Consider the following 27,913-nt stretch of genomic DNA (forward strand, 5'->3'; position numbering starts at 1 on the left):
ATATGCAAATAATTTGAGAATTTTTATTGAAAAAGTCTTTAACACAAAAACGTTTAACAAGAAAATATCTGACAGGAAAAAAATATTTTCTGACAGGAAAAAACTTCAGTGAAAAATAGAAAGCACCACCGGAGGGCAGCAAATACCTAAAAATGAGGAAAAAAAAGAAAATTAGCAGCTGACACAGTCATAGAAAGAAGGAGCCAGAAAGAAACAAAATTACTTTTCACTGAGATGAAGCAGGAGGCGTCCACAGCACTACTGAGGTAAACAGAAGGCGGGCTGTGACGTCACTAAGAACGCCCACAAGATGGCCCCTGAAACTTGAGATAGAAGGGAGAGGAGACCATACATGCAGGGAAAAAACGGAAGGTAAATTTTAAACCAAAGCTCTTAAACAGAGAACCGGATAAAGAGGGGAATAGCTAGAACTAGGCACAGGGCAAAAACTAGCATTGCACAGAAACGAGTGCAGGAAAAAATAATGTGAGTAAAAACGGAAGCATAAGAATAAAGGGAGATATATGAAAGTGTAGGGGAGACACTATATATGGAAATAAATATGGAAAAAATATATTATAACAATGTTAAGTTAATAACAAGTTGAACAAATATGAGAGAATAATTAGCCACACTTATCTGTTGCATGAGCAGCAAAAGAAAGAGGAAGATGGGGTGCTCACTGGTCTGTTTATGGCCAATATGGGTCATCTGATTGGTCCATTTTCTCTTTTGTCTCTAACCTAGCATTCTCATTGGCTAGTTATATAGACTCTATTTTTTCTGTTTTATTTTAAATGTTTATGTGTTTTTATGTACTTTAAAAAGCTGCACTTGAGTAGTAAAGAAAGATAATGCAAATATGAAGTCTCTGGTCCTGTAATAAAATTTGTGGAATAATCAAACAACATTTTCCCCTCTTGCCAGCTGACGATAAATTGACTAATCTAGTACACCAGGGTGTAAGGTGTTCTTATAAGAAATGTCCTACTTTGGCATCTCTTCTTTCTCACACACAACTCAAACAGCAAATCAGATCACAAAGCTCTTGGCTTAGACACTTAGGTATGTTTCTCTGTGGTCACAGAAAGTGTAAACCCTGTGACTATGTACTAATCAGCGACACCTTTATGTCTACCGCCAATGGTCTTACGTATCCAATAAAGTCCTGCCTAAATTGCACTTGTACCAATGTTATCTACCTCATTACCTGTACCTTATGGAAAATTCAATATGTTGGTCTCACTTCTAGAGACATCAACTCACGCATACGAGAACATATTTCTACCTTGTCTAGGGGGACTTCCACCACCCCCCTAGTACAACATTTTGCTACTATGAACAATTGTGAACTAAATACATTTCGATGGACAGCTATTGAAAAGGTTACGGTACTGAAGAGAGGTGGTGACATTGACACTCTTCTAGCCAACTGTGAGGTGTTCTGGATCTTCACTCTGAGAACCAGAACACCCCATGGCCTATATTCCAAATATGACCTCATAAATTTTTGGGAGTAATAGCTTATGTTTTTTTTTTTTTTTTTTTTTAATTTGTCTTATTTTCTGTATTATACTCGTCTGGGGTTGTTGCTTCCCTTGTTCAGAGAAGAATTGCCTGGTATTTCGGCGCTGGACTGTTATTGGGCAGGGTCAGAACTGATATGCTTCAGGATATTTTTTCTCTGTGAAGGGGCAGAGTGTGCAAAAAGAACGTGCACCCTGAGGAGTTACAATAAAAATGAACATGCATGGAAGTTATTCCAGCTTCTGTTCTATCTTATGGAGTGCTGTTCTCTCTCTTTCGATTTTTATGCTTTACGGTTATTATTACATGATATCCTTATGCAGGATAGTATAGTATTACTATTTTTCCATTATGCAATATGTATTTTACTATTTATAATATTTAGAATATTCATACAGTTATTTGTCTTTTTGACTAATTTCAGAGTGTTTAACCTGATATTTGCATATACTTTTCTATATTACATATTTTTTCTTGTAACATTTTACAATGATACTTTTGCTCCTGCTCATGTTTTATCTATGTATTTACCTGTGCACAATTTTTTTTTTTTGTCTTATTTTCTGTATTATACTCTACTTATTTCTCGAGTGCTTTACGGTTATTATTACATGATATCCGTATGCAGGATAGTATAGTATCACTATTTTTCCATTATGCAATATGTATTTTACTATTTAGAATATTTAGAATATTCATACAGTTATTTGTCTTTTTAACTAATTTCAGAGTGTTTAACCTGATATTTGCATATACCTTTCTATATTACATATTTTTTCTTGTAACGTTTTACAATGATACTTTTGCTCCTGCTCATGTTTTATCTATGTATTTACCTGTGCTCATTTCGCTGCTGCAGCTTGCTGGGTCATTCACTTTAACTGAATTGTGTTTGAGGGTGTTTCTATCAATTAATTTTTAACCAATTAAAATAAGTCTTACCCCTTATATTCACCTGTAAGGTGGAGCACTTTAGGTTATGATTATGGCCCACAGCTGAAACATGTCAACCGTCTAGTGCTTTCACCCTCTTGCACTTTGAATCTGCATGGATTGTTTAACTTTGATGTTGCAGTAAAGGAACTTTTAATCAGCAAGGCTGTCTTCTCTCTCTTTTCCCATAATTAAAAGTTAGCTTTTATTTACATCACTTAAATCCTACTTGTTTGTGCATATATGGCTTTAGGAATCAGCAATGCTTGGAGCCCTTTGCCTCATTGCATCAATGGTCACAAAGGTGTTTTGGCTTTTACAAACGGTACAGCCTACTTTCTGTCTCTCTATCTTCAATAGATTTCTGGTTCTTAAGAAATTAATATAGTTGGGGGTTTATTTAGAACTTCAATATCTATGAATTGTTGGTTTAGAACAGATAGAAGGGTCCTCTTTTATCATATAGTCTGAGCATCCCACGTGGTAAATGTGTTACTTAGAAATACTGTTTAAACACCATGATATGAAATCATTAAAATTCTCGAGCACCATTTTAAGAAACAAAATTGTATTATCAAAATTTTGTAATACCTTTTATTTTTCTCTGGCAAGTATGCTAATGTTTATGTTTTAACTATAATGTATGTACATTTTTATGCACTTTAATTATTTAATTTAGGCATCTTATTAGTCAAAATAAAACTGCAAAATAAGTTATACATTAATTTATTTAAGAAAAGCAGGTAAAATAAATAATAAAACATTATTTAGCTCTACCAGACACCAGCTGCAAAAGAATAATGCTAATGAAGAAAATCTGAATCTGGCCGCATTGCATATAATTTGCTTCCCTGCTACTACTTTAAAAGGACATGGAACCCCACATTTTTTTTTCATTATTCATTATTAATTTGTAAACAGCTTTTCAATTTACTTCTTTTATCACTTTTTACTTCATTCTCTTGGCATCCTTTCCAGAAGAAGCAGAAATGCACTACTGGGAGCTGGCTGAACACATTGGTAAGCCAATCACAAGAGGCATGTATGTGCAGCCACCAATCAGCACTTTGCTCCAAGCTCCTGAGCCTACTTAGGTATGCTTTCCAACAAAGGATACCAAGAGAACAAAGCAAATTAGATCAAATAACTAAATTGGAAAGCTTTTTAAATTTGTATGCTCTATCTAAATCATGAATGAAAAAAAAATGGGTTTGATGCCCCTTTAAGCACACACACTTCTAACTAAGGCTGAGTTTACATAGTTGACAATAATCAGCAGGTGTGAAATTCTAAAAATATTGCTGTAAATCCTTCAATTTATTTGTTTTTTTCTTTTTAATTTTTTTATTGAGGTTAAAAATGCAGTACATCTGATAACTATTTGGTAGCAGGCATTACACACAGAAAATATCAGTAGTTGCATTAACATTACAACTCTTAAATAGCCAATAAAAAAGGATCACATAGATACCTGCAAAATCCTGTGCATATTTATGAATTTGTCTAATGATCTTATCACATCTATATCCAGCCTCCTAGAGAAAATGGGAAACCTCTCATTTTTATTATTTTTCTGTTTCTTCTCCAACACTGGGGGGCAAAGAAGAGAAATTGTAATGAAACCATCAATTGAATGTTCTAACATATTAGGAAGGTCTTCTGACCCTCTGACCTTTATCAGAATGTGTAATTTGTCGGGAGGGAGGGAAGGGGAGGGTGTGGGGGAGGGAGACAGATTTTGGGAGGGGGCAGGGGAGGGGGGAAGAAGAAGAGGACAAAAAAAAAAGGAAGGGTTACAGAAGGAAGACAACTGTCTTCTCTTAGGATATAAGTATTTCTAGTGTTCAGACTATCATATTATCAAAAGTCAAGGATGACCCTCACATTCTTAAACTCCGAGTAATATTATTGGTTATGAAACCAGTCTGTCCAGATCACCCAATAATCATCCATGCACTCTAGTGAGCTGTATATGAACTTTTCAATTTTGGCCAAGAAATGTACCACCTCACATACTTCTGTTAGTGTGGGTGGTTCTATCTGCTTCCCAGCCATATGTTGGAATCAGAGCCCTCTTCACCGTACTGAGCGTACTAAAATAGTCCAGCAATTGATACTAAGGAAATAGGATTTGTAAGAAGGAGGGTAACATCAGAACCCTCTTCACCGCACTGTGTCAAGCACCGTGGGGAAGATCCCTCAAACATTTTAGATAATATGGTAGGTACCCTGTACCATCTTAGCAGTAGTTTAGTGTATCCCTCAAATATAGTCACACAATGTATCGTTTTTTTGTAACAGTCACCTCCTTATTTATTTCCAACTCTGTTGTTCTCAGGTGTAATTCTCTACACCATGATTTAATCTGTTTAGGGAGATCCAGAGAATGATCAATTAGTAAGGCACTATAGTGGAATGTGAGGGGTTTATAGGTCCCTAAGCCTCCTTGCCATCTTTCCTCCCATTTAGAGTGTTGTCTAATATTTTGTCCGGAAAATTTCCAGGAATTCATCAAGCTAAATAATCTATAACATTCAAATTGGAACCAGAGCGGAGGATCGGCGAGTGAGTTTACAATTTGCGCGACCGTCATTTATTTTTTATTAACATATAGGTGTTCGACCTGTGTAAATTGTTTTTCCACCCAAAATTCTGTGTGGATATTGGGTAGGTCCCACATCAGTCCTCTCATCTGATGGATAGGAGACGGATGTGAAGAAACCTCTGAATGATGCCTGAGACCATGCCACATACGAATATTTTGTTGGACTATAGGGTTCTCTATAGCTTTGGTCAGGGGTCTATAGCTTTGGACCCATAGGGTATTTGGTAGGTCCAACCCTGTTGGCAGGGAAAATTCCTCTAAGCCATATCAGCCCGGCTGCTCTGCGCGTGGACCCCATGCTGTTATCTGGGATAATCTTGTAGCCTCATAGTATAAGAAAATATTGGGAAAGGAGACCCCACCTCATGTATATTCTCTTTGGATGATCTTATGACTAATTCTATGGGTTTTATTCATCCAGACGTAGCTGGAAAAGATCTGATGGATTTCTGTAATATGATGTGAGGAATGTTCAGAGGAATGCATCCAAACAGGGCTTTTGGGGAGTAGACATTTTTACAGTGGCCACTCGACCTAGCCAATAGATCTCCTTGTAGTCCCACCTTTTAGTCAAAGTTCTAAGTTCCTCAGTCAGGGCATCAAAATTTAGTTTTATTACCTTATCTATGTCTGCATTCAATTTTATGCCCAGGTGTATTATACAGTCCTTGGACCACTGAAAGTCATATCTATGCTGTAGAATAGTCATCTGTTCTTGAGGGACAATAACACAATATGCTTCTGTTTTGGTCAAATTTACTTTATAGTAACTGAGCATACTAAAATAGTCTAGCAATTGAAAAACCGAAGGTACTGAGGAAATAGAATTTGTAAGAAGAAGGGTAACATCGTTCGCATATAAGACAATTTTCAAACGGCTCCATGGCAAGGGCAAAGATCAAAGGGGACAGGGGGCAACCCTGCCTAGTACCATTAGAGATAGAGATTTCTGTAGAACAGAAACCCATAGCTATCACTTACATATACATATTTATTGCCTGGATCGGGAATTTGAAAGCCTTCAAGACCTCCCATAGGTACTCCCATCTGACCCTGTCAAATGCTTTATTTGCATCAAGCTACAGGGCCATCAGGGTCACCTTAGTTCTCTTTGCTTCAGTAAAGACTGTGAGCAGTCTTAGAGTTGTTGTTGGCCATGCACGAAGCCCACTTGGTCTACTTGGATCAATGACGGCAACATTTGCGCCAATCTATCTGCTATTAATTTAGAGTACAACTTCGTATCAACATTTTTTAAGGAAATAGGCCTATAATTACAGCAGTAAGAGGGGTCCTTTACAGGCTTTGGGATAGCCACAATAGTAGCCTCTAAATTTTCTTTTAAGATCTGTCCTTCTGACTTCACTTCATTAAACACTTGGCATAATATATTCCCTAGCTGTGGGTTTAATTTTTTGTATAATTGGCCAGGGAAGCCATCTGGGCCCGGGGGTTTATTATTTTTCGGTTGTTTAATTGCCTGTCTAATCTCTGTAATAGAAACAGGTTCCACTAACCTGTTGCCATCATCCTCAGACAGCGAGGGCAACTTCAACTTATATAAATAAGAGGATATATCTGTGATCTTTGCTATCATTGGTTTCTCAAAGGTACCAATATTATACAAGTTCCTATAGAAGTCCACAAAGGACTTCCCTATAGCATCTGGTGCATAGGCCTTATGTCCATCTTGGTTAATATAAGATATCCTAGAAGCTGCTGCATGGCTTTTAAGTTTTTTTGCCATCATCGAATCTGCTTTATTACTTTTGTAATACATAATGTGTTTACATTTTGAGAATGCCTGCCTTATCCTTTCCAGCTCTAGCAACTTGATTTTTCAGGATTAAGATGTCATTCAACAAAGTTGGGTAGGGGCTATTTTATTCTGCTTCTCCTTTGCTCCTAGGTCACACATCAATTTACCCAGTGGGGCTCCTCGCTTTTTTCGGAAGGCCGTCACCCTAGCTATACAAAAACCTCTCAAATAAGCTTTTAAAGCAGCCCATCTAATCTGATGTGGTCTGATTTACAGGGTTAGTTGACAGGAATTGGTCAATTTTCTCATTCAAGTCCGGTAAGAAAGACTCGTCCTCCCACAGAAAGTTGGAGAGTCTCCAGGTTGGTCTAACCAACCTCGACCCATCCTCTCTTAATGAGAATGTCACTGCATCATGATCGGACGAAGGGCAACTTTGTATTCTTGACTCTGAAATCATATTCATGGTCAAAGAATCTACAAAATAATAATCCAGGCGCGAATATGTGTGATGAGGGGGCGAAAAGTAAGAATAGTCCTTAGAATCCGGGTGGCATGATCTCCACACATCGTAAAATGAGGACTGATGTATGAGTGGTCGGAATTTGGGGGCTGTAGACGTGGAGTAAGTGTCAAGTGTTCTACCACTCTGAATTTTTTTGTCAATTAGCGGATCCCATACTAGATTAAAATCGCCTCCAAGTATTAGAGTGCCCTGATGTAACTTTTCAGTGAGGTGCAGAACCCTACTTGCCAATGGTTCGGGGCATAGATATTTGCTAGTGTATAAATTTGATTGTTAATTTTGCAAACTAATATTAAGAATCTGCCCTCCGGGTCATGCTCTATATGAATTTGGTGAAAGGCTACATTTTTACTTATCAAAATAGAGACTCCTCTGCTTTTCACATGATGAACACTCTTGGATACTGTTTGAACTTTACATTTGGGGTCTTATTAGCAGCCCAATGTGTTTCTTATAAAAAAGATATGTCGCTATGGAGTTTTCTCAAAATTTTTTGCAGTAAACTCCTCTTAGTAGGGGCATTTAAGCCCTTTGTATTTAAGGAAACTAAACGGAGACTAGGCTCCATCTCAAATAGCAGAAAAAAAAGGGAAAGAGGGGAATTTAGGAACAAAGGTAGGGAGAGAGTAGAAGGGGAAAAGGCCTCTTAGAGTCGGTCAGAGGGGCACAATGTACTATATGTCAGCTGAGTCTGCCACATCCATAGCCCAACCAAATATAAGCACAATATCATATATAGATAATATTGGGATTTGTCGAATGAATCTGTGTTCTCTTGCTTAAGTTTAGTAAACTGTGATATATCTGGGGGGGGATTGGACTTAGGATCTACAAAATAGTATATTAAATTAGGGTACAGGCCATGGCCAGGGGGTGACCAGTAGTCTATTGCGGTGGAATAAGAGCATTCCCACCCTTCTGTTCAAATGTTCTCATTCGCTGTGTCAGATCTTAATGTCTTCAACAGCTATCTAGGGATAGGGGTCAAGGGACAGTTGCATTATGAGCCTCATAGAAATAGATATGGTGATATACACTATACATGTTGGCTAAATCAGTATAGTATCTAGTCAGTGCCTTGTGTGAATCTCTATCAGGCTGAGACGGTAATAAAGGGTAGCAAAGTAATATATACGTGTTGTAAGCATCAGTCTTAATCACAATGTTTCCTGTTTTCTTACAAACATCATATTAAGGTAACAACAGTGACAATCAAGTACCAATAAAGAAAAAAATGATGCACAGGTGAAATAGCATGGAAAGAAAGTAACAATCATGTTTTAGAGTTCCCACCTTCACCACCCATACTCATTGGAGAAGGAAAGTCACTGGAGGTAGATTGCTAGGGGCCCACATAACTAGTACCTCAGCGATAAATGAGTCAAAGATAACAGATGGGCAGCCTCAGGCATTATTTTAGGGATTTCAGCTAACTTGCTGCGGTCATTAGGGCCAGTCAAAACATGGGAAAGGAACTCCTAGGAGATAATCCGATCATATAGTATGGAAGCCTAAGTTCAACGCATTGTTATCCCTTTATGTGTATTGTACATGTACCATGACTGAGTCCTAGGTTCTGGGTCTTTCTGGTGGTGGTAGGGTGGTTGTACCTGTTATGATTGACTAAGTCAGTATAGTGGATAGTCAGTTCGTCATGGAAATCTTAAAAAAACAAACAACTAAAAATTGACATGGAAAGAGAGGGTAATGGGAAGGTATAAACATGCTATAAACCAAAGACGTGATCCTAATATACTTTGGTCTCTAATAAACATCATTATAAAATGACAGCAATAACAACCCGGCAGGAACACAAAACACCAAAGTGCAAATATAATAATATATAACAGCAGCTACGTTTCAAGGTTCTCAGCCCCCAACCTCTATCTAAAACCTAGGGGGAGCATTCTAGTATCCCTGCCTATCAACCTAAACAGGGTAGGGTCATTAGGATCAAATTCCCTGGGGACTCACATACTCAATCTCATAACCATTAATACATTAAAATTGCAGGAACATTATAACAGCAATAGGAACCACATGGTCAGAGGTATGAGAGAAGGCATTGAGAAGGTATTAGCATGCTATAAACCACAGGCATGATTATAATACATTTTAGACTCTAGTGGACATCATTATAGGATATCAGCAATTTTTAACCTGGCAAGAATATAGAACAGTAGATGTAAATGTAATAATACATAACAAGGATAGCAGCCACGTTTCATGGTTCCTAGCCTCCTCACCTCCATCTAAAACCCAGGGGAAGTGTTCTGGTGTCCTCGCTTATTGATAGAAAGACCCTATTGGGGGTAAGAACCTTACATAGATATCTCATCTCTAAAGATGTCAACATTCACATCTCTTGAGTAGGGTTTTAGGTATAGATATTGCTATAAACATGTAAAAACTAGAACAAGTGCAACAAGGATAACATATTATTGAGATCAAGAGATGTCTCCCAGAATGATAGAAAATTTGGCACGTTATTGCAGCCAATTCATGGAGCAGTTCCTTATATGTGAAGAAATGGAATCTGGCTATTACAATCCCTTGGTTTTTCTGCAGAGACATTTTTCCCTCTAGGGAGCCTATGCACTCTGTCAACCATAGTCTCATTAGGAAAGCCTGGGGGTCGAAGGAGTTCACAGAACTCAGTAAGGAATTTACTTAGGTCTGGCGGGGGGATATCATATCAGCCATCTTGGTCTCTAGAGAATCCATCATGTCCACCAGAATCTGTGAATGATTGGTTAAGTTTCCCTGCTTCACAGCCTATTCATCTTGGTTTCTCTCTAGAAAATCAATGCATTCACTAATGGCCCCTATGTCTTTGCAGAGATCCGCAGCAGAACCCTTAATAGCTTTAGTGAGAGAGTCCTGTAGGGAGTTTAACTTTTGAGTAAGGGTAGCCACGATATCTGATGCCATGGATCTGTCATATTATCTCCTACTTTGAGACAATCCTCTGTGCAGGTGCCTTTGTCTATGTGTGATAGGGAGCATATTTTGTCGTCTGTGCTCTGTTCAGTAGCAATTTTTGGTTTGAAATGGTCCGCCATGGATTCCTTATATTCTAAAGGATTAGTATTTTTCCTCCTAGACCCCTGTGGCATGTTAAAGGAGGCTTATGTCCTTTCTGGGCCAGGTTACAGAATTTATCCCAAAACCGAATCTTGCTTTTAAAGATGGAGTATATGCAGTCCTTTTTCTCTTAAGATGCGTTTGTCCCCTTTATGACTGAGCTTTATTATTAGCTGTTCTCATGTCTCTTCTATTGCTAGCAAATGAGAATTCAATTATGTGCCCCGGCCATGTCGGCCTTTTAGTCGGTTACATATTCACATTTTGTAGATCATATTTGTAAGTCCAAATCTCTCTCAATGAGGCCAAAACTTATAATGAGATTGTGCCAACTATCGTTTTTCTGTGTGAGAGTTACCTAGCAGTGATGTGCCTGACTTTTCACCCACCTTTTTCAGAGGTGTTTCAATCTGCTTAAGAAATGACTCACTATTGCAGGTCTTATGGTGTATAATGTGCACCCTTCAGTGCACCGGTAATCTGACAGTGTCCATGGTGTCTTAGATTTGGTTGATCAATAGGAAAAGGCCCTCTGGTGTCTGGATTTACAGGCAACGTGTGCTAAGGCCTAACTCGGCTGTCGTCAGGGAAATAGGAAATGGTGACTCGCGCCACTAGGATTTCGTGTTCTATGAAGGTGCCGTTATATTAGGTGAGTGGCAGCAGTATAATGTAGCAGTGAAGTAGTGGTGGAGCAGTTATGTAGCTCAGAAGGTAAGTACGCTATATGTCAGACTTATTGTACTTACGGATCCAGGACTGGAGCCTACCAGCAGGTCTACTAGCCTCTTGTATGCCAAACCGCTTCTTCTTCTTGTTGCAGCTTCTATAACAACTGTGGCTGATCCCAACCACCTCTGGAGCGGGTCAATTCGGCTCAGATGTTCTTTTGCTGGGGCTAATGGGCCTACGTCAGATTATTCACTGCTATCCGGAAAAAAGTGCAAACGATCCGTTCCAAAACTTTCCAATATCTTGTCTGCCTGTCAGGCAGTCACCGCAGTCCCTCACTTAATTAGAGTTAATTACAGTAAAATAAGAAATTGGCCAGGAGCTCTAAAGATGTACAATCTGCTCAGACCGGCTGCTGGCTCTGACCCCCCCCCCCACAATTTATTTGTTTTAACTCACAGTTTACATACTCGCAAAAATCTCTGCTCTTGTAAAATGTAAAACAGGCCTTTTTTTTTAAATAATTTTTACAAGAATACATCGCTTTTGTATAGTGCATTAGTATTAGTTGGGGCATAAATTTACTTAACAATGTAGGAGACACTTTTCCGTATATATATATATATATATATATATATATATATAGTTCAAAAGAGCACTATCACCTTAGTAACAACTGTGAGGGTGCCAACAGTTAAATATAACAAGTGGAAGAAGGCACTCTCTGGTCTTTTTAAGTGTACTTTATTTGAAAAAGTGGGACGTTTCGGGGACACACTCCCCTTCCTCAGACTGTCTGAGGAATGGGAGTTTGTCCCCAAAACGTCATGCTTTTTAAAATAAAGTACACTTGAAAAGACCAGAGGGTGCTTCTTCCACTTGTTTTATATATATATATATATATATATATATATATATATATCAGTGACGTGCAGTAATAGGAGGCAGGGGAGGCAGCGCCTCCCCTGTCCAATCAGGGAAAAAAAAGATTTCCAATAATATTTATTTAAAAAAAAAAAAGTTTTTTATTGTATTTATTTTTTGGGCACCCCCCAAGTGTACCCCCCAACCCCCCATGGCGATTGCTCATTACCCACATCATTTATTTGTGTATTTATTTCTTATTTGTGTACTACAGTACTGCGCTTGCGCTGCCAATTCATTATCCAATTGTTGCGCAATTAGGAGGCAGTGAGCCGGTCCGCTGCCCTCCATTAATTGCGCAACATGGATCTACATAACAATAGACTGCTCACTTAGAGCTGCGCCACCTACTGGTGACTCTCTGGGGCCTCATACAAGCTCCAATGGAGGCGGTTCTCAAAACCGCCTCCATGATGAGCTAGATCATCACTCAGCCAATCTGCCCAATCAGCATTCAGCACTGCAGGGAGGCGTGCCTGCTGGGCTGCTGAGTGACAGTCTCGACTCTGGAGTGTGACGTTGCGCCGCCGACACAGTGAGTCAGACTGCCCTGGCGGGAAGACTCAGTAGCTCAGTAGTTGGAGGGAGCTGCTGCTGCAGATAGTGTGACTGCGTGTCCGTGCTGCCCTGCCCTCAGTGCCCGCCTGGGCTGAAACTACTGCTCACAGTCTCACACTACTGCTGCTCAGTCAGTCAATTAGCTGCGGACCGCGGTTGTGGAGGGGAGAGAGCCGGGAAGAGAGCAGAGAGAGTGAGACTCAGCCGGTGGTGGACTCGGGTGGAGGAGCGGAGGCTAGCCAGTGCCACTTGGGTGGACCCGGACACCCGGTGGAGTGAGTCAGGTCAGGAGTGACAGAGGCTCTCAGTCTTCTGTCTGACGCGACCGACCGGACGGACCTCATCAGCTCAGGACAGGTAAGGTTCCTTTCACTAAACCTTCTCACCTCTGTGCTGGCTGATATAAGGGTAGCAACTCTTACCCTGACATAAATGGAGCAGGTTACCAGCATAAATAAATGCAACAATGAGAGCAGTCAGTTTGATAGTTTGGTGTTATGCAGATATACTAGAATATTTATAGGACAGTTCAAAGCCCATATCAAATTAAAAAAAAGAAAGTGAAAGTATTTAATTATAAGGATTAAGGACTGTATAAAGTACTGTAAATGTGATCAGAATTTCTGGGAAAGTTATTTAAAAATTTCTGGGAAAGTTATTTAAAAAAAAAAAATAAGTGCACTGTAGTGACCTGCCTGTGTCTCTCCCCTCCCTCCATTGTGTCTCTCTCCCCCTCCCTCCATTGTGTCTCTCTCCCCCTCCCTCCATTGTGTCTCTCTCCCCCTCCCTCCATTGTGTCTCTCTCCCCCCTTCCTCCCCTGTGTCTCTCTCCCCCTCCCTCCCCTGTGTCTCTCTCCCCCCTCCCTCCCCTGTGTCTCTCCCCCCCTCCCTCCCCTGTGTCTCTCCCCCCTCCCTCCCCTGTGTCTCTCCCCCTCCCTCCCCTGTGTCTCTCCCTCCCCTGTGTCTCTCCCTCCCCTGTGTCTCTCTCTCCCTTGTGTCTCTCCCTCCCTGTGTCTCTCCCTCCCCTGTGTCTCTCCCTCCCCTGTGTCTCTCCCTCCCCTGTGTCTCTCCCTCCCCTGTGTCTCTCCCTCCCCTGTGTCTCTCCCTCCCCTGTGTCTCCCCCCTCCCTCCCCTGTGTCTCCCCCCTCCCTCCCCTGTGCCTCTCCCCCCTCCCTCCCCTGTGCCTCTCCCCCCTCCCTTCCCTGTGCCTCTCCCCCCTCCCTTCCCTGTGCCTCTCCCCCCTCCCTCCCCTGTGTCTCTCCCTCCCCTGTGTCTCTCCCTCCCCTGTGTCTCTCCCTCCCTTGTGTCTCTCCCTGCCCTGTGTCTCTCCCTCCCCTGTGTCTCTCCCTCCCCTGTGTCTCGCCCCCTGTGTCTCTCCCCCTCCCTCCCCTGTTTATCTCCCCCTCCCTCCCCTGTTTCTCTCCCCCTCCCTCCCCTGTTTATCTCCCCCTCCCCTGTCTCTCTCTCTCTCCCACTCCCCTGTCTCTCTCTCTCTCTCCCACTCCCCTGTCCCTCTCTCTCTCCCACTCCCCTGTCCCTCTCTCTCCCCCTCCCCTGTCCCTCTCTCCCCCCCTTCCCTTTCTGTCTCTCTCTCTCCCCTCTCTCTCTCTCTCTCTCTCTCTCTCTCTCCTCTCTCTCTCTCTCTCTCTTCCCTCTGTCTCTCTCTCTCTTCCCTCTGTCTCTCTCTCTCTCTCTCTCTCCCCTATGTCTCTCTCTCTCTCTCCCCTCTGTCTCTCTCTCTCTCTCCCCTCTGTCTCTCTCTCTCCCCTCTGTCTCTCTCTCTCTCCCCTCTGTCTCTCTCCTTCCCTTCTGTCTCTCTCTCTCTCTCCCCCCCCTGTCTCTCTCTCTCCCCTCTGTCTCTCTCTCTCTCCCCTCTGTCTATCTCTCTCTCTCCCCTCTGTCTCTCTCCCCTCTGTCTCTCTCTCTCTCTCTCTCTCCCCTCGGTCTCTCTCTCTCCCTCTGTCTCTCTCTGTCCCCTCTGTCTCTCTCTGTCCCCTCTGTCTCTCTCTGTCCCCTCTGTCTCTCTCTGTCCCCTCTGTCTCTCTCTCTCTCCCCTCTGTCTCTCTCTCTCCCCTCTGTCTCTCTCTCTCCCCTCTGTCTCTCTCTGTCCCCTCTGTCTCTCTCTCTCCCCTCTGTCTCTCTCTCTCTCTCTCTCCCCTCTGTCTCTCTCTCTCTCTCTCCCCTCTGTCTCTCTCTCTCTCTCTCCCCTCTGTCTCTCTCTCCCCTCTGTCTCTCTCTCTCTCTCCCCTCTGTCTCTCTCTCTCTCTCTCTCTCTCTCTCTCCCCTCTGTCTCTCAGTCTCTCTCCCCTCTGTTACTCTCTCTCCCCTCTTTCACTCTCTCTCCCCTCTTTCTATCTCTCTCCCCATCTGTCTCTCTCTCTCTCCCACTCTGTCTCTCTCTCTCTCCCCCCTCTGTCTCTCTCTCTCTCTCTCTCCCCTCTGTCTCTCTCTCTCCCCTCTGTCTCTCTCTGTCCCCTCTGTCTCTCATTCTCTCCCCCCTCTGTCTCTCTCTCTCCCCTCTGTCTCTCTCTCTCTCCCTCTCTCCCTCTATCTCCCCTCTGTCTCTCTCTCTCCCCTCTGTCTCTCTCTCTCTCCCCTCTGTCTCTCAGTCTCTCTCCCCTCTGTCACTCTCTCTCCCCTCTTTCACTCTCTCTCCCCTCTTTCTATCTCTCTCCCCCTCTGTCTCTCTCTCTCTCCCCCTCTGTCTCTCTCTCTCTCTCTCCCCTCTGTCTCTCTCTCTCCCCCCTCTGTTTCTCTCTCTATTCATCTCTCTCTCTCCCTGTCTCTCCCACCCCCTCTGTCTCTCTCCTTAAGTGTCTCCTTGTCCCCCATGGTCTCTCTTCCTCCCCCTCTGACTCTCTCATCCCTTATGTGCCTCTCTAACCCTTTGTCTGTATGTCTCTCTCTCTAACTCTGTCTCTGTCTCTCTCTCTCTCTCTCTCCTGTCTCTACCTCTCCCCCCCAAGTGCTTTTCTGTGTTTCTGTCTACCTTTTATCTATTTAATTAATGAATTGGTGGTGCCATCTGAAGGCGTGTCTTTATTTAAAGGGATGGGGTCAAGCGCCCCACCATCATTAAATTTCACCAAGACATTTTTATATTTACTGGATAATGAAGGAACCTATAAGCATAATTTGTAGCATTAAAGTATAAAGTATGTTTTGAACCTATTTTACTTGGTCTGGATTTCTAGATATCATAATCAGAGCAAGCATTTTGTTATCTGGCAAGACGTTCTGTTTACAATCCTTTAGACTAAAATCAGATGTTTACTAAGGTGACCAGTTTCCAAAATGCCATTTAAAGGGACATGAAACCCATATGTTTTCTTTCATGATTTAGAAAGAGCATACAATTTTAAATAACTTTCCAATGTTCATCTATCTAATTTTCTTCATTCTCTTGATATCCTTTGTTGAAAATCATATCTAAATATGCTCAGTAGCTGCTGATTGGTGGCTGCACATAAATACCTGATGTGATTGGCTCAACCATGTACATTGCTATTTCTTCAACAAAGGATATCTAAAGAATGAAGGCATATCGTAGCCAGTGCCTCACCTTCCTCTGACCTCACCGCACGTCACTGATATATATATATATATATACACAGTGGGGCAAAAAAGTATTTAGTCAGCCACCAATTGTGCAAGTTCTCCCACTTAGAAGATGAGAGAGGCCTGTAATTTTCATCATAGGTATACCTCAACCATGAGAGACAAAATGTGGAAACAAATACAGACAATCACATTGTCTGATATGGAAATAATTTATTTGCATATTATGGTGGAAAATAAGTATTTGGTCACCTACAAACAAGCAAGATTTCTGTCTCTCACAGACCTGTATCTTCTTCTTTAAGAGGCTCCTCTGTCCTCCACTCATTACCTGTATTAATGGCACCTGTTTGAACTTGTTATCAGTATAAAAGACACCTGTCCACAACCTCAAACAGTCACACTCTAAACTCCACTATGGTGAAGACCAAAGAGCTGTCGAAGGACACCAGAAACAAAATTGTAGACCTGCACCAGGCTGGGAAGACTGAATCTGCAATAGGCAAGCAGCTTGGTGTGAAGAAATCAACTGTGGGAGCAATAATTAGAAAATGGAAGGCATACAAGACCACTGATAATCTCCCTCGATCTGGGGCTCCACGCAAGATCTCACCCCGTGGGGTCAAAATGATCACAAAAACGGTGAGCAAACATCCCAGAACCACACAGGGGGACCTAGTGAATGACCTGCAGAGAGCTGGGACCAACGTAACAAAGGCTACCATCAGTAACACACTACGCCGCCAGGGACTCAGATCCTGCAGTGCAAGACGTGTCCCCCTGCTTAAGCCAGTACATGTCCGTGCCCGTCTGAAGTATGCTAGAGAGAATTTGGATGATCCAGAAGCGGATTGGGAGAATGTCATATGGTCAGATGAAACCAAAGTAGAACTGTTTGGTAGAAACACAACTCGTCGTGTTTGGAGGAGAGAGAATGCTGAGTTGCAACCAAAAGAACACCATACCTACTGTGAAGCATGGGGGTGGCAACATCATGCTTTGTGGCTGTTTCTCTGCAAAGGGAACAGGACGACTGATCCGTGTACATGAAAGAATGAATGGGGCCATGGATCGTGAGATTTTGAGTGCACACCTCCTTCCATCAGCAAGGGCATTGAAGATGAAACTTGGCTGGGTCTTTCAGCATGACAATGATCCCAAACACACCGCCCGGGCAATGAAGGAGTGGCTTCGTAAGAAGCATTTCAAGGTCCTGGAGTGGCCTAGCCAGTCTCCAGATCTCAACCCCATAGAAAACCTTTTGTCACGTGTCAGTCAAGGTCCTATAAATCCCTGTAAAGAGAAGTATAGTTATAATTTATGAATCCAACTGTAGATAAGGTAAAGTTAGTTTAAATAAAGTTCCACATTAAAGTATGTAGTTGTGTGGAAGAATTGTTTAATTAGGAGGCAACAGTTTATAAATGATTCTGGGAATCAATTATTAATTTAACAATTCTACACTTGATATAAGGTAAAAATAGTATTAATATAACCTATAGCCAAAAGGTGGCAACATGGTTGGCAGGTTATATTATACTAAAACACCTGGTGGATTATAGAATATAATATAACAGAGAGTGGAACTCTGGAAAGCTTACAGTCAAACAATATAGGAAAATATGAGGCATACAAGATAAGGTTTTTTAGGCTATGTTGATTACAGCTTAATCTCTGGTTATGCAGTGGCTGATAGCGGTGACTGGAGTCTTGGAATATTAGCAAATGAGAGAGTCTTACCGCTAGGACCGGAGCCTGTGTTTGTGAGCAGCCGTGAGTCCCTGTGGCGTGGATGAGACGCTGAAGTGGTCAGGGTGTGAATCCGTTGCACGCTAAGGAAGCGTGTGGAGTAGGCGTAGGCAGAGGCGCCCGGACGGCAACCAGGAAGGTAGCAGTGATGCAGGTGACGTCACTGCTGTATGCGGAGCACACAGGAGACACTAACAGACAGCGTGAGAAATTGAGATCAGGCTTCAATGAAACGACCAACGTAACTAAGCTGGTAAAACTTAGTAACATAGATTCCAAAATAAGAACTTGGAGGCTTGTAATCAAAATCCAGGATAGCTGCGAGAATCTGACTGAGAAAGTCAAAAATTACTAAGCATCTAATGATCTGTGGGAGGGGTTTATATACAGGTTAGTCAATGGTATCAGGTAACCTTAAAGGTACAGGTACAGATCATGACAGTACTCCCCCCTCAAAGATCCACTCAGGGGATCAAGGTTTGGGTCTGTCAGGATGTCGCCTGTGAAATAGAGAAACCAGACGGGGAGCAGAGAGGTTTGCAGCAGGCTCCCAAGAGTCATCCTCGACCGCATAACCCTTCCAATGCACTAAATACTGAAGTCTGCCCCCACTACGGCGAGAATCTTTTATAGAAGCTACTTCATACTCAGGGTCCCCCTCTTGGAGCACTTCAGAAACTTGAGGGGTATGTTCCATCTCCCACGTCTGTTTGTAAGGCTTCAATAAAGACACATGGAACGTGGGATGGATCCGCAAATTGTCTGGTAGTGACAGGGTAACAGCATTCTGATTCACAATTTCTCTAATAGAATAAGGACCTATGTATAGGGAGGATAATTTGCGTGAAGGATAGGGTAACCGCAAGTTACGCGTGGACAGCCAGACCTTGTCTCCAACTTTATAATTAGGCGATATCAGATGTTTCTTGTCATAATAAAATTTATGCATAATCTTGGAGTGAGCGATATTGTCCTGAACAGTAGTGAAAGTTTCAGATATCGTGTTAACCAAGTCATTGACTAAGGGGCAAGCACTATCTTGTAAGTCTTCTTGATGGAAAACTGGATGAAATTCGTAGTTAATGTATAAGGGTGAAAACTTGGTGGTACTATTTACAGAGTTGTTGTAAGCAAATTCTGCATACATTAATAAAGATGACCAGTTGTTTTGTTGGTTGTTAATGAAACAGCGTAGAAATTGCTCCAACCACTGATTAATCCTCTCTGTCTGACCATTGGTTTGTGGGTGGTAAGAGGTACTTAACCGGCGGCGTATTTTCAGGGTTTTACATAATACAGACCAAAATTTACTCGTGAACTGGGATCCACGGTCTGATGTTATACTGAGAGGTAATCCATGATGTTTTATGACGTGTTGCATAAGTAGTTGGGCTGTTTCTGCAGCAGTTGGCAACTTAGTGGTAGGAATAAAATGTGCCATTTTACTAAAAATGTCCACAACAACAAGTATAGTGGTAAAGTTAGAAGATTTAGGTAATTCGACTATATAATCTAGTGCTATATCAGTCCAAGGTCGAGAAGGTATAGGAAGGGGTAGTAATTGGCCATATGGCTGTCTTTGTTGCGTCTTAGAGACTGTACATGTTTTACAAGAATTGATGTAGTTGGTAACATCTGCTTTTAAGGTTGGCCACCAAAAATGTCTGGTAATGAGGTCTATGGACTTCGAGATTCCAGGATGACCAGCCAGAGCAGTGTCATGATAACTATATAAGATTTTCTCTCTTAAGGACTTCGGTACATACACAAGTTTGTCATGATAATACAGTCCATTAGTATGTAAAGTTACTAGTGTCTTGGGCAAATCTGAATCTGATGTCAGATGTGTTTTTAACAAACTAGTTATATCTTCTGTGAGTCCTATAATGTGATCAGGGGGAATTATTGAGACTTGAGGTTGCTGAGTTATAGGTTTATCTGGTATTCTAGAAAGAGCATCAGCTTTCAAATTCTTATTAGAAGGTCTATAAGTTATTAGGTAGTTAAATCTATTGAAGAATAGATTCCAGCTGACCTGGCGTGATGTAAGGGTTCTATTTGTTTTAAAAAACTGTAAGTTTCTATGGTCAGTGTATATCAGAATGGGAATGGAGGTTCCCTCTAACAAGTGTCTCCAATGTTCGAACTAGGCTTTAACAGCTAGAAGCTCCTTCTCCCCTATTGCGTAATTTATTTCTGATTCAGACATAACACGTGAAAAGAAGGCAACAGGATGTAAAGGATGTTTAAGACTTTGTCTCTGTGACAAAACTGCACCAATGGCATAATCTGAAGCGTCTACTTCTATAACATATTGCAATCATGGGTTAGGATAGGATAGAATAGGAGCTGTAGTGAATCTGTTTTTTAATGTATTGAATGTTTTTTGAGCTTCTTCATTCCAATGGAATTTGACATTATTCTTTGTGAGATTTGTAAGGGGTTTGGATAAGTGGGCAAAATTCTTGATACACTTTCTATAGAAGTTCGCAAACCCCATAAACCTCTGAATCTGTTTTTTGGATGTGGGGGTAGGCCAATCTAGAATAGCTTTTATTTTATTCTTTTCCATGTCAATTCCTTCAGGAGTTATGACATAACCCAGAAATGTGATGTTATTGGTGTTAAAAATACATTTTTCTGGTTTAGCGTATAAGTGGTGTTGACGTAGCCTGGACAGTACAGTGCGAACATGTTTTATGTGGTCTGATTTGTTTTGTGAGTGTATGAGTATGTCGTCTAAATAGATTACAACATAGATGTCGAGAAGATCTTTAAATACATCATTTATTAGATACTGAAAGGTGGCAGGCGCATTACAGAGCCCGAATGGCATCACTGTATATTCATAAAGTCCGTAGCGTGTACGGAACGCAGTGAGCCACTCGTTTCCTTGTCTTACTCGGATAAGGTTATATGCACCTCTTAGATCTAGTTTTGTGAAGTATGAAGCCCCCCAAGTCTTTCTATTAATTCTGGAATCAGAGGTAGTGGGTATCTGTTTTTTATGGTTCTACGATTGAGTTCCCTGTAATCAACTATGGGTCTAATAGTACCATCTTTATTCTTGACAAAGAATATTCCTGCTCCAGCTGGAGAGGTGGATGGTCTTATGAACCCCTTACGAAGGTTCTCTTCGAGATAATCTTTTAGATAGTCCAATTCGATTTTTGAGAGTGGGAAAATATGCCCACATGGTATATCTGCCCCGGGGATTAAGTCTATGGGGCAGTCATACTTCCGATGGGGAGGAAGATTTTCTGACTCTTTTTTTACAAAAAACATCACAGAAATCGGAGTATTCGGAAGGTATGTTGTTAGACTCAGTTTGTAAAATGTGATGGCTAGAAATACAAGTGTTTTTACAATAATCAGAAGCGAATATTACATCAGAAGTTTTCCATGATATAGTGGGATCATGTAAAGTTAGCCAAGAATAACCTAAAACCAGAGGGTATATGGGAGATGAGATAACGTCAAAAGATACATATTCAACATGAGCACCCCCTATGGATACTTTTATGGGAATTGTGTGATGTGATATTGGACCAGATGATATTTGACTACCGTCAATAACTCTAAGCAACACTGGATTTGTCTTTTTTATAAGTGGTATTTTATTTAAGGTTGTGAAATTCAAATCCATATAATTAGTGCTGGCTCCTGAATCCATAATCGCCCTGGAGGTTACTCGTTGGTTCTCCCACTGCAAAATAAGAGTGAGTGAGCAATTGGTAGGATTAGGGGTATGAACATTATAACAGGTATTTACAAATGTTTTCTTACCCCTTTTCTGACGTCCCAGTATTGCACAATCTTTTACTGTGTGTTGTGCAGATCCGCAGTACATACACAGATTGTTTTGTCTTCTTCTGAGCTTTTCTTGTGGATTGAGTGGACCTTTGATAAATCCAATATCCATGGATTCAGGAGCATTTTGTGGTTGGCTACGTGTGCTTTGTGGAGGGGGTGTAGGAAAAAGTGAACATCTGAATGTGTTATCACTAGGACTGCGTTCAGACCTACGTTCTCTCAGACATCTGTCTAAACTAATAGAGAGGTTAATTAACCCTTCCAAGGTCTGAGGCATTTCTACTCTTGCCAATTCGTCTTTGAGTGCATCACATAACCCTAACCTGAACTGGTTTTTCAGAGACAACTCGTTTCAACCCTTTCCTTTGAGAATCTTTTAAACTCAGTAATATAATCCTCTACAGGCTTTTTTAGTTGTTTTAATGCTTTCATACCGTTTTCAGCTGTGAGCTGCTTGTAGGGATCGTCATACAATTGTGACATTGCAGAAAAAAAAGATTCTAAGGATAGTAATATGGGATCATTTGTTTCAAAAAAATGAGTTAGCCCATATGCGAGGTTCCCCCCCTGAGATAAGAGATAGTGGTAAGAAACTTAATTTGATCTGTGGGATAAGTGAGAGGTTTAAGTGAGAATAATAGATAACAAGCATTCTTGAACTCTCTGAAGTGTTTCCTATCTCCATGAAAGTGTTCTGGGGGGCTGACATTAGGTTCTAAAATGGTTGTAGTTTTTTGTTTGTCTGAAATTTCCTTTATGTAAGTTTTAAGTGCAGTATTCTCATGTTGCAAGGTGTTTAATGCCTGTGTTATTGACTCAACCTTGTCAGTTAATGTCTGCACATGTGTTACTATATCTACTGGATTCATGATGGGCTTAGTAATTTATGTCACGTGTCAGTCAAGGTCCTATAAATCCCTGTAAAGAGAAGTATAGTTATAATTTATGAATCCAACTGTAGATAAGGTAAAGTTAGTTTAAATAAAGTTCCACATTAAAGTATGTAGTTGTGTGGAAGAATTGTTTAATTAGGAGGCAACAGTTTATAAATGATTCTGGGAATCATTTATTAATTTAACAATTCTACACTTGATATAAGGTAAAAATAGTATTAATATAATCTATAGCCAAAAGGTGGCAACATAGTTGGCAGGTTATATTATACTAAAACACCTGGTGGATTATAGAATATAATATAACATAGAGTGGAACTCTGGAAAGCTTACAGTCAAACAATATAGGAAAATATGAGGCATACAAGATAAGGTTTTTTAGGCTATGTTGATTACAGCTTAATCTCTGGTTATGCAGTGGCTGATAGCGGTGACTGGAGTCTTGGAATATTAGCAAATGAGAGAGTCTTACCGCTAGGACCGGAGCCTGTGTTTGTGAGCAGCCGTGAGTCCCTGTGGCGTGGATAAGACGCTGAAGGGGTCAGGGTGTGAATCCGTTGCATGCTAAGGAAGCGTGTGGAGTAGGCGTAGGCAGAGGTGCCCGGATGGCAACCAGGAAGGTAGCAGTGATGCGGGTGACGTCACCGCTGTATGCGGAGCACACAGGAGACGCTAACAGACAGCGTGAGAAATTGAGATCAGGCTTCAATGAAACGACCAACGTAACTAAGCTGGTAAAACTTAGTAACATAGATTCCAAAATAAGAACTTGGAGGCTTGTAATCAAAATCCAGGATAGCTGCGAGAATCTGACTGAGAAAGTCAAAAATTACTAAGCATCTAATGATCTGTGGGAGGGGTTTATATACAGGTTAGTCAATGGTATCAGGTAACCTTAAAAGGTACAGGTACAGATCATGACACCTTTGGAGGGAGTTGAAAGTCTGTGTTGCCCAGCGACAGCCCCAAAACATCACTGCTCTAGAGGAGATCTGCATGCAGGAATGGGCCAACATACCAGCAACAGTGTGTGACAACCTTGTGAAGACTTACAGAAAACGTTTGACTTCTGTCATTGCCAACAAAGGATATATAACAAAGTATTGAGATGAACTTTTGATATTGACCAAAATACTAATTTTCCACCATAATATGCAAATAAATTCTTTCCAAATCAGACAATGTGATTGTCTGGATTTGTTTCCACATTTTTGTCTCTCATAGTTGAGGTATACCTATGATGAAAATTACAGGCCTCTCTCATCTTCTTAAGTGGGAGAACTTGCACAATTGGTGGCTGACTAAATACTTTTTTGCCCCACTGTATAAACAACTCTGATGAGCCCAGCACTCTAATACATCTCCAACCACCGGGGTGCGATTTCAAGCAATAATACACAATCCCAATATGGAAAGCAAAGAATAAGTATAGGGGTTAGAAGAGGGCGCTATACAGCTAACACATAAATACACTATATAAATCTATAAATGGCTCAAAAATAAATTCCACAAACGAAAGATCCACAAATATTCTTATTTTAATGTCTAAAAATCTAAAACAATATCACATCAAATTATAAGCAGGGACGTCTCCCCATAAATCAGCATATCAAATATGTGACAAAACAGAGCATGATAAAAACACAGCGTAATAAAAAATATAGCATAATAAATATATATGTGGAAAATAATCTATACTGTGTATTGGAGGTTGTGCAAGAATTTTTTTTTTTTTTAGTTTAGTTCAAAAATCGAGTTCCTGGTTCCACAGAATTACCACTATATCCTCAAGTATAACAAATGTAGTAGGGAAGAATGTCACTGTTATTTATCCCTGTTTTGCTGCAGCATATAGTTTAACTTTGTTCCAAATGGGGTATAGTGTGGCCCAAAGCCACTTCTATTACCTGATCTTGGTATCCGCCGTTTGCCTTCCGCTTACACAGCAGCGAGTTCCACATCTCCCAAGCTGTTGCACACCTCGTGTGAACCTTGTGAGACTCTCTGCTTACCTGCATAGTGCTTCAATTAGCGTAACGGTTGCATCCAATACCGGTCACCTGACATGCGGTCATTTGCCCATAGGCTGAATGGCAGACTTTAGAATTTTTTAATCCTTTGGGTGGAAACAGTTGCAAAATCTCTTTCTGCAGTCAAATTTTTACAGCAATCACAACAGCTCTCCACAGTTATCAGTCAACGTGTTTCGCCCACAATCTGGGGCTTTATCAAGATGCATAACTGTGTTTGGAGCCTTTACTTTATACCTGTGGGTGCTTTGTGATTGGTTGTGGAGAAAAATCCCATTTTAACGTGGTATTGTCCCAAAAAGGTACAATTTTAAGGTGGTATTTTGTGAAACAGTTTTTGTCTTTTTGCTTCTTATCGTAGTCATATCTGAATGGAAGCAATTTCAATCTTAAGAATGATATTATGCACAAATGTTAAAATAATGTATAAAAATAGGGTAAAAAAATACCAGAACACCATATATAGTTGGGTTTTATATTGGACAAATTGGATTAATTATTCTTCTCTTATCTACCTATAGAATAAATATTGCACTTATATGGATCTATGACAGGGAAAATTGTTTGATGCATTGTTTAAAACATGAACGTTTTCAGGTTCTCCCCCATCCTCAGATACAAAACCGTTTTTGTATCTGAGGATGGGGGAGACCCCGAAAACGTTCATGCATTAAACAATGTAATTGGTTGAATAATCTGGCTGAGTGCTTTCCATATTGGGACTGTATATATATATATATATATATATATATATATATATATATATATATATATATATATACCTAATTTACAGTCTACTGGAGGACAACAATGTAATTTTTTTTAATTATGCGGAGAAGGTCTTCTTCCAGGCAGGTCAATCATCTTATATCTTCATCCACAGCGAAGGCAGCGCGGAGCGGTGTTCCCAGATGTGGTGATCCTCGGTGGCAGTCCTCGACGGTATGGAGGCTCCTCTTCATGCGATTGTTCGCTGCACACTGAAGATTGAATGCAAGGTACTCCATATTTATTGGAGTAACTTGCATTCCTATTGACTGAAATTTTTGAAATCAGCCAATAGGACAATTTGAACAGCCAATAGAATTTCAGTATCTCTTATCCTATTGGCTGATTTAAAAATGTCAGCCAATAGAAATGCAAGGTACCCCAAATTGATTGCGGTACCTTGCATTCAATCTTCAGTCTAGGGCGGACATCGGATGAAGAGGAGCCTCCATGCCGCAGAGCAGTGCCGCCGCCGCCGCAGAGGACTGCCGCCAAGGACCCCTGCCGCCATTGAGGACCGCCGTAGAGGATCCAGGCATCTGGAACACAGCTCCGCACCTCTGCTCCGCGCCTCCTTTACTCCGGATGAAGATAAAATATGATGGATCTGTCTGGAAAAAGACCTTCTCCGTCGGACTTCAGGAACAGTGAGTACCTATTTGAGGCTTAGGTTTAAGCTTTTTTATTTTAATTTTTGGGGTGTTTTTTTTAGATTAGAGGTTTTTTTGGCTAGAAAAAGAGATGATTGCACTTTTAAGTGCAGTAAAAGAGCTGAAAACCCTTTTAAGGGAAATGCCCATACAAATGCCCCTTTAGGGGCAATGGGTAGTTTAGTTTTTTTTTGTGTTAGGTTTTTTTTATTTTGGGGGTTTGGTGGGTTGGGGGTGTTTTACTGTTAGGGGGGACTTAATATTTTTTGGATGTAAAAGAGCTGTTTAACTTAGGGCAATGCACTACAAAAGGCCATTTTAAGGGCTATTGTTAGTTTAGTATTAGATTAGGGGGTGTTTTTATTTTGGGGGGATTTTTTTATTTTTATAGGGGTATTAGTTTAGGTTTAAATTATTTATTTTGGAAAGATTTTTTATTTTTTTCTATCATTTTACTTTTTTTATTTTTTGTAAATTTAGCTTGGGGCTTTGTATTTTGTCAACATAGACTGCCCTCTGGGCAGGCTTATCGCTTAGTAGTCTTATAAAGTAAAGACGGAATACACTAAACAGCCATATAATTTTGGAACTCATTACCTAAGGAATTAGTAAATTCCAATACCCTAGATACTTTTTAACCCCTTAAGGACCAGCAACGTACCCTGTATGTCGCTGGCCTTTTTTTGGGACTTGATTGTTTTATAGCGCGGTCTTACCACCAGCGTTGAGACTGCTCTATTCCACAAAGCCTGCTGGAGGGAGGGCATTAATAGCGTGTTCTTGCTAGACTTGTGCTATTATGTCCTGAAAAAACCCTTAACGACGTAGTGACATACAGGGTACATTGTGGTCATTAAGGGGTTAAAATGGTTCGGATACATTTCTGGCTAGTAACAGAATTCAGGGATATGATTGCTTGTGTTAAATAGGTCACCATTTTAATGGTAAATTTATTAGCTTTGTATAGGTTGAATTTGATGGACTTTTTCAACTTCATCTACTATGTAACTATGTCACTATGGTTTCATTTCTCAAAATTGTATGTCAGTTATATCAGCCAATATCAGTAGTTCTAGTGTCCCTGATACCACCATATGATGTGGTTGCCTTGAATCAGCATTAGTCCCTTTTTAAGGTCTTTCCCATATATACAGAGAGAACGAGTGGCTCTTTTTTAAAAAATAAATAAATACAACCTTTATTCACAGTTTTTTTAATTTTAAACAAAAAGTATAGACACAAGCTACTTTATAAAATAAAGGCAAACATCAGTTTACCTATCCCCCTTTACAAGGGAATCAAATGAGAAAATACATTTCTTGATAATCCAGCTAAAACCAACTCTCAGAAACACAAGCTTTATGTTGTACTACACATTTCCAGGAATTTTCTTAGCTCCTTTACTTTTGTATTAACTATTAATGACCAAGTAACAGTTCTTTCTTAGCTAGCAGATTACATATGACCCCCAGAGATAAAGGTAAAATCGAGGATGGAAGTAACCCTGGCATATCTGTAAATAGTACAGTTATAAATTGAATGACTGTAGGTTAGTGATGTCGCGAATAGTTCGCTGGCGAATAGTTCCCGGCGAACATAGCATGTTCGCGTTCGCCCCCTATTCGTCATCATTGAGTACACTTTGACCCTGTATCTTACAGTCAGAATACACATTACAGCCAATCAGCAGCAGACCCTCCCTCCCAGACCCTCCCACCTCCTGGACAGCATCCATTTTAGATTCATTTGGAAGCTGCATTCTTAGTGAGAGGAGGGACAGTGTAGCTGCTGCAGATTTAATAGGGAAATCGATAGCTAGGCTAGTGTATTCAGTGTCCACTACAGTCCTGAAGGACTCACCTGA

General features: G+C 40.8%; 1 long non-coding RNA gene across 1 annotated transcript in view; it reads left to right on the forward strand.

The window, feature by feature from the left end:
• The first annotated feature begins 306 nt into the window (after window positions 1-306).
• The window catches only part of LOC128663664 (uncharacterized), a 64,009-nt gene continuing 36,402 nt past the window's right edge, over window positions 307-27,913 (forward strand). The window contains exon 1 of the long non-coding RNA XR_008402892.1: window positions 307-372. This is a non-coding gene — a long non-coding RNA (uncharacterized LOC128663664). The remainder of the gene's footprint in view (window positions 373-27,913) is intronic.

Source organism: Bombina bombina, chromosome 6 (assembly GCF_027579735.1).
Source record: "Bombina bombina isolate aBomBom1 chromosome 6, aBomBom1.pri, whole genome shotgun sequence".
In the NCBI taxonomy this organism is placed as follows: Eukaryota; Metazoa; Chordata; class Amphibia; order Anura; family Bombinatoridae; genus Bombina; species Bombina bombina.